General features: G+C 43.0%; 1 protein-coding gene across 1 annotated transcript in view; it reads right to left on the minus strand.

Moving 5' to 3' along the window:
* Positions 1 to 8,486, minus strand: part of LOC103604711 (transmembrane protein 132C-like) — a gene marked incomplete at its 3' end in the record, with an annotated part of 225,599 nt that overhangs the window by 200,153 nt on the left and 16,960 nt on the right. The gene's annotated exons all lie outside the window — the stretch shown is intronic.

Here is an 8,486-nt window from a genome sequence, read left to right on the forward strand (position 1 = left end):
GAGATAGTATAATCCATGTGAGGCATTTAAAATGGAGCCTGACACATAGCAAGTTCTTGCTAAATTGTTATACCCTAACAATGTTGTTGTCTTCAGCACAGTCTTTTAAAAGACCTCCAGTCAATTTTCATCAGTGACATCTAAAAAAAAGTCAATTTTACCAACTCTAACACTCAGCAGGATACTTGCTTCAGAAATCGGTAGGATGTAGTGGGCTTGTTTTAGGGTTTATATTTGTATGGTTTTACAAAAGCGATCAACGCCACTCATCTAGGGTGTGTTGAAGTTGACTCTTACTTGCTGAGAAGTCCACTTGTTCAGTTTGCAGGAATTCAGTGAACCCATTGGTAACTTGAAATTGCCATAGTGGGAGTATTTACACCAGAGAAATTGGCAAACACTATGAATAAAGGCAGTCTTTTCTTCCCCTCCCTGGAGAGCTGGTGATTAAACACTTACCAGCACACCTTTGCATGTGTGTCTTATGTACTATTCAAGGCAGCAAGTGTGGTCCTTCTTTAATAAACATTTGTTTTAGGATGCCAGCATCCATTTTCTTCCCTAGTGGCACCAATTCCTGTGAGGGAATTATCTCTTGCCTGTTGCATGAAATCTTGGTGAGAGAGTCATTCTAAAGGGCTGACAATGGAAAGAGCCATATATTCTCTTGCCTCTGCCCCAGGACAGCCATGGATGGTCCATGACCAAGCTCAGCCAAGTGGATGCTTCATACCAGGGAGTATAACTACTGAGCAAAAGCAGACAAGGGCAGGAGGGACAGTGGTGGTCATTTGCCACAGTAGGAACAGCCCTAGCTTTCCAGAACTGCCATGGTCCCATTCCCTGCACACACTTCCCAATATCCTCCTGTGATTTCTCTTCTGCTTAGGTCGCCTGCACCAGTGGCTGTTGCTTGCAATCAACGGCCACGAGAGAGAGAGATCTCGACATAGGATTGGGAGACATTTCTCCTAATTCTGTGCCTCGTTCCTTGCACCTTCATATCCTACAGGCTCTGTACTCATAGACAGGCAGTGAAGGAACTGTTTTTTAGACAACAGTACGGCAATCAGTCCTCAGAGGCAAAGTATGAAGGTATTATCAGTCCTTTTAGTCTTAAAAAGGGCCATTTCTTATTACATCACTTCTTAAGTCAGGACTGGAGGCAGCTCGGAGTTCTCGAATTACCCCAGCCCTCCTGAAGCACAGGCACCAAACCTAATACAACAGGAGATGTGAAGCAGTCAGGGACAAAGACAGCCTCAGAATTTACAAATCCACAGAGCTAATCTACTTAAAGCGCTGACCCATGCTGTTTCCTTTTATGGCTACTGTTGAGTCCAGTCAATAGAGGTTTGCTATATAGTTGGTTAAATGAATGAGATGGGGAAATTTAGATACCTTTGGGAAAATGGAAGAAAGGGCCACTCATGATCTGGAAAGTCTGGTATTTCTAAATGTGTGGTCTCTGGAGTCAGGTGCTAGACTTTCCTATTGAGGATGGGATGCTTGGGTTTCACTGGCTCATGGACATCCTGCCTCCCAGTTGAGATCCAGCATTGGTCTGCAGCTCGCTCACACAAAAGGCTAGCATGCCAGTCAGAATCCCTCAAGGCCTGGGATCCAGAATGTCTTCATTCTCAGACTTGAGCTCAGCAATCAAGGACTGCCTCAGAAGGTGAGCTCTTCCCCACGTGCCCTGCCCTGTGTGTCTGATTTCTCCGGAATTGCTGCTGACTTCACCCCAGCAGTGGGCAGGACCATGCATTGCACCTGTTGAAAATGGGGCTACCTTAACATATCTGAGAAGGCCAGTGATGTTGACCGAAGGTCTACATTGGACCATACACAATCTCACGCAGTCCTCCTCTGCTTCCTACTTTTCATAGTTTTAGGGGAAAAAAAACCAACAAAAAAGACATAGAGGAAAGTGCAGCATTATAAAGTTGTCAGCGACTCTGACGATGACAGAGATTAATTCTTTCACATTCATTATGACTCAATTACTGTGGTTCTTGGGTGTTTTGTGGCCTCTCCTTTCATGTTCTACAAACGGGCTTGGCTGCGTGTCTGAAGACAGAACACTGGAGAAGTCAGCGTACAATCCCCAGGGGGAGCCTTTTAATCACCATTTACTCCATCATGGAGAGTTCATTCATATTCCATGCAGACTTTGCAGCAAGTGCCAGCACACTGCGAGAGATGCTCTCCCTGGCGGTTTTGTAAACACCATGAACTCCGGGTGAGTCCTTCACAAATCAGCCCGGCAATGTTTCTCAACAGCAGCCACATGGACGCTCACCAGTCACAGCAGGGACAGACCCCAGAGCCAGGGCAGGAGCTTCTAGCTCCTTTTGCTTCATGGAGACGCTAGCCTCTCGGCTGGACCCAGGAGCACCCAGGACCAAGGCTTAGCACCTTAAGTGATGATAGCTCCCGTGACATGGCACATGGGGCAGGCCCTGCCTAGTGTTCACCAAGGGCTGTGACAGTGCCTTGTGAAACTGTTAGGACAACAGCAAAGAGGTCACAGAACGCAACCAAAGAGACAAAATGAGAGGGAAAAAGAGGCCCCATGAATCTTACAAATTGCACGCTTCTCTTTTAATGTTTCTTCAATTCAATTCGAATGTGCACACTACTGAATGATTTGAGTTAGATGGCCAAGATGATAGCAATCTGGAGGCAAGAAAAAAAGTTGTAGGTGTTTTTCTTAGGTAACTTTTTTTTTTAACTTTTCTTATGCAAAAAAAAAAAAAAAGAAAGAAAGAAAGTCAACAACTTCCATAGGAACAGGCCCATTACCTTTTTCTTTGGAGACAGTTCAAGAATTAAGGCCTAAGCAGCAATGCCAGGTGACTGAATTTCAGAATTTTGTATGAGGCATTTCCAGATACGGGTAACTTTTAATTATTTTTTCAGTAATGCTCTCAGTGGCTTCAATTACCATCAAGGGAGAGAGAACTTGATATAATGGCCTTAAAGCCTCTATACAGTTTTAAAACATCTTTTTAGTTTCCCTTATCTCTGTTGGCTTGAAAAATAGGATTTCCTAATGAATTCTTTGGTCTTGACTTAAGATCATTTCCTAGTGGTCGTTCCTCACAGAGCTAATTGCAGGAACCACATTTCAAGTGCAATAGAGGAGGGAATAAAGAGAGAAACTCATCGAATACCATCTATGCCAAGGGGTGAGACCATGCCAGGACTGCTCAGTCTTTACTCCAAACAAACGGGAAAGATATTTATTGCCACCATTTTCAGCCAAGGAAGAGTCAAAATTATTTCTTTCTAGAAGAGTCAGCTGCTTGAATGGGGTCCAACTTGATACCATGGCCTAAGGTTCTGCCTGCGTTAGCTTACTCCCTTCCTAAGCGTTTCCCAGTATGACTGTAATAACAAGAGAATCTGAAAATTCACTTATTTCATTACCAGTCTGTTCCCTCCCTGCCTGCAACCACCAAGGGCATCTTTACAGAACTATAGCAGCTCCCTGTGTAGTCATATGATCACCCTGGTCCACATCCTGGCTGCCCATTAATATCTGATCCCCATTAATAAGTTGCCATGAAGCTGTGGCCTGAGAAGAAGCACCTTGTGCTGCTGCAGGCATTACAAAGGCACAATAATAGCTAAGAATGAAGCACAGAGGAGTGTTTTCAAGTTTGCACATCTGTGCAAGGTAGTGCAAAGATGATAAATGACATGAGATTGGTACAGAGAGAATCCCACAGAGAACTTGCAGAAGACTGTGCTCCCATCTGTCCTGAAGGAAGGTTAACAAGGACAGAAGCAATGGGAGCTGGGTCCTAAATAACAAGAAGGAGCCCACTTTGTGAAGATAGAGAAAAGAGCACTCTGGGCAGCAGGAGCTGCAAGTACAAATGCCCCGAGGCAGGAATAAGCTTTGCATGTTGCAACAGGAAATAAGCGAGGCTTTAGCACAGCTAGTGTAAGGAAGAGAGATAAGAAATGAGGTTGGAGAAGCAGGCAAGCCTGGGGCTGTGAATCTCAGCTTTGATTGTTCATCAGAATCATCTGGAGAGAGATTTTAGAATCCTGGTAATATCCAGGTGCATCCCCAGAGATTCTGATTTAATTGGATTAGAGTAAGGTTCAGGCATTAGTATTTTTTCTCCAAATTTTTTTTTTCAAAAAAATTATAAAACTATAGAAAACTTAAAGGAATAGAGTTATAAATGCTTGTGTAATCTCCAGCTAATTTCACAAACTTTAAAATATTGCCATATATGCTGTTACTGCTTTCTCTCTCTCTACCATTTTTTCCTGAGCTGTTGGAAAGAAGGAAGCAGACACCAAAACACTGCAGTCCTGAATACTCCACATGCATCTCCTAGAAACGAGAAACTTCTCCTATAACTACAGTGACATAATCACACCCAAGATACGTCAACAACATTAACAACATCATTTAATATATAGTTCATAGTCAAATTTTCCCCATTTCCAGGGCCAGGGGAGAGGGAAATGAGAAATAATTGTTTCATGGGCATGGGGTTTGCTTTTGGGGTGATGAAAATGGATTGGAATTACATAGACATGGTGGATGTATAATATCATGAATGTACTAAATGCCACTGAATTTTTCTCTTTAAAATGGTTAATTTTATGTCATGTAAATTTGACCTCAATAAAAAGAAATCCCCAATTCTTTCAAATCGGTTTTTGAATCCAGAATCATTATTACATTTGTTATCAAGCTTCTTTAGTTTATCTTAATCTACAGAGTCCCCCACCCCATTTTTTGTTTTTTCAAGACATTAACGTTACTGAAGTGTCCAGGCCAGTTTTCCTTAGAGAATAATCCACACTCTGGATTTGTATGATTAGATTCAGGTTAAACATGTTTAGTAAGAAAGGAAGCCACAGGAAGGAGAATAAATGAGAAATGAACAGAAATTATTACTCTAGGGGAGAGGAAGTGGGGGGTGATGGGGTAAAAGAGATAGAGAAGGGACTGAGATTTCAGGATCTTGATGCTAGATTGCCCTTTGCAGATGGGAGGACTGAGGCCCAGGAAATGTGACTCCCAGAACCACCTAAGACTGATGAGCCTGGCTGTAAACCTCTAGCATAACCCAATTTGGCAAAGGGCAGGAGCGTACGTTGCTTAGGTCGAGCCTCAAACACTAGTCCTTGGAAATATGCCCTCTACTGTCACCACACATCTGCTGTTTCACAGCTACTGAGAAGATGCTACCTGGCAATGAGCTCATCTATGTGCAGGTGACTGCAGGTGACACTAAGTATCTTGGCATGGCTCCAAGTCCCCCTATTTGTGCAGAGCCAAGATCCCTTTGCTGGAAGTATATCTTAGGATGTTAATTTTAGTGGAAGACTACAGGTTTAGAAGTAGCTGTGCTTTTAACAGTGGAACCAACTGTTTACCAAGCCATCACATTGAAAGGAGCCATGCATGACTTGAGGGGAAATGAAGAAACACCACTGGACAGGCAGTAGCCAGAATTTGCTTTAATCACACAAGCAAGCAGGGCCAGGCAGGTAACATGTGAGTGAAGTGAACTGGGACTAGTCCAAGGCACCAGATGCAGGTGCCCTGGCTGAGGAGGGCAGCCACTACTCAGCTCCAGGCACTTGTTGCTGTGCATAATTGTTGACTTGGTATTGCTAGAACCACTGAGTTTTCAAGAGAAGTTGAATGCCTAACTTTCTATGTGAAATCTCTTGTTTTTTAAATAAAGTATTAGCAAACTAGGGTAAAGTATTAGCAACTAGGTTGGGCATTTGTCTTGCGTTTTGGATACCAAGCATCACATTTGGGGAATGGTCTTATTATGAGCATCATTTTTATAAGAAAGAAGCCACAAACTCACTTTCTCAGACTCCTTTGCAGCTAGAGTGAAGTCATATGACCAGGTCTCCACCAATCAGATCCAGCCATGAGAGAGACTGATTTAGAAGAGAATGAAAAGGTGTATTCCCTGGCAAAAAGGGAGCATTATTTAGGAGGGCAGCAGAGATGTGGCTTGGCATCCAATGCTCAATGTGGGTGGTGACAGCTGCAAGGCCTCATTCAGGGGCTGTGGCATGGGGCCTTCTCTGAAAATGTCCCCAAATGGTTTTGGCCATTACTCTGGGCTTCGGAGTTCCTAACCCTAGCTCTGTTTTTCATGAAGATTTTGTGAACAACCTATATCCTCTACTATATTAATTTTCTGCCCAAGCCAGCCACAGCGGATTCTTTCGTTTGAAACTAAGAACCACAGCTAAAAGAGCAATTCATTCATTTTATTTTTAAAGCCTATAGAGGCCAAATAAAACACAACTGTGACACTGATTTGGACAGAAGGCTGTTGATTGTGACCTGTGCGTTGGAGTCAGAGCCTGTTGCCAATATGGAAAGTGCAGGATGGGAGAATGAAAGGGATATTTCTTGAGCACAACAATTCTTTCCGATTGTGGTTATCCCTAAAGATCTCAGAAGAAAGCACCAGTAGACAATTCCTCTCTTCAAACAATACGCCGTTGGAGTCAGAGCCTGTTGCCAATATGGAAAGTGCAGGATGGGAGAATGAAAGGGATATTCCTTGAGCACAACAATTCTTTCCGATTGTGGTTATCCCTAAAGATCTCAGAAGAAAGCACCAGTAGACAATTCCTCTCTTCAAACAATACGTTCAAAGAGAAAGAGAAACCCAAAAGCTCTAATGTTGTTTTGCAGTTTGTGGTGCAACATACTCTATGAAACAGCTGAACATTCTCCCAGGGAGCTGGGATGGGAAATGATCCCTTAAAGGGTACAATCTCATATGACTGCTCTCCAAAGCTGCTCACAGACTGCTGGGAGCATCACAAGAATCACCCATTCTGCTGCATCATCTGCTCCTCCTGTCTACACTGCCTGCTTCCCCTTACCCCCTAGGGTAAGCTGTCAAATTCAATCTTGCCCTCCCCTGGATTCCCTTTCCCCTCCAGTCAGCTACGGAGAGCAAAGATGAAAATACTGCTTGGGAGAGAGGGCCTCTGGGTCCCCAGATGGCCTGGAGTAGGGTATGCTCAGAACCGACAGCTGAATCATTGCTCCATTCTGCTGAGAAAAAAAAAGTTTCTTCTTCACAATTTTCTGGAGGTTCCTAAGCTGTAAAGTATCAAATGAAATGACTACAGAAGTGCGTCCACCAAAAACACTATCAAGCACTAGCCAATTTCTTTTCTTGGACAATAAGTCTTAACAGGCACAGATGTCATTCTACAAACTTAGAGTTTGCCCCCCTTCCATCACCAATAATTGAACTAATTTCTCTTTCAGGCCATTATTTCAGAAAAGGGTAAAACTCAGTGAGTTGACACTATCCCCTGTGGCAGGAACTGCTTATTCCCTACCTAACATGCATCCCACCTTCTTTCTGGCTAACTGGACCCCACTGTTGTCTGGGCAGCATGTGCTCAGCCTCAAAGAATGCACAAGAAATAACTTGTGGATTTGTTTTCTTGATGTTGTGGAGGGCACTAGCCATTTTAGGATGAAGATGAACACCTCTTTCTTAGCCATTGGTGGCCACAACTCATTGAAGCAGACGATGAATGAAAACTCTGTACCTTTTATGAAAAGCATATGGTCACAGAAGTTGCTGCTGACACTCTGGGTGAAGTTTGGAAGGGTGTTGGGGTCTGAATCAGTGGTGAGAACAACCAGCAAGATTTCCCCATGAAGGAGGGTATCTTGACCTTGTCCACCTGCTACTGAATGAAGGGCAAGCCTATTATAGACAAAGAAGAACTGAAGAAAAAAAGGAAAAATCTGTTTGGGGTTGCAATGTGGATCCCAATCTGACTGTTCTCAATTAGGTTATTTAAAAATAAATAAATAAAAAGGTGAAGAGAAATGCAGAATATGAAAATAGGAAATACAGAGAGACAGAAAGCAGACTGGTGGCTTGCAGGGAGCTTGGGGATTGGGGAGAGGCAGGTAACTGCTTCATGGTATATGATTCCCTTTTGGGATGATTAAAACATTTGGGGACTAGGGAGTAGTAGTGGTTGCACAATATTTTGGATGTACTAAACGCTACTGCATTTTCCACTTTAAAATGGTTAATTTATGTTATGAGAATTTCACCTGATTTTTCACTCTAAAATGGTTAATTTATGTTATGAGAATTTCACCTGAATAAAAAAGGAGGGGTGTGAAGAAGGATATTCCTTAACTGACTGATACTATTTTGCCTTATTGCCCAGTGTCTAAAAGAGCTAGCAGAATCTGCAAACTTTGCACTCCCCTCTCCACGGCTCCAAAAAAATAATTTCCATCAGTGTGTTTTGAGAGAGCCCCTGCACAAAGAAGATAAGCAACCAAGGACCACAGTGCCCAAGATTTAGCATTTTGTTACTCCATTTTTCTTAGAACACATTCAGTGTACTGCTCTGAAAAAACAAGATACTTAGAAAAATTCAAAGAAAGCACAGAATATGCTAAGGTTTTGGCTGAGAGAATGAAGGAGGCC

This window comes from Galeopterus variegatus, unplaced genomic scaffold (assembly GCF_000696425.1).
Source record: "Galeopterus variegatus unplaced genomic scaffold, G_variegatus-3.0.2 Scaffold5357, whole genome shotgun sequence".
NCBI classification, from domain to species: domain Eukaryota; kingdom Metazoa; phylum Chordata; class Mammalia; order Dermoptera; family Cynocephalidae; genus Galeopterus; species Galeopterus variegatus.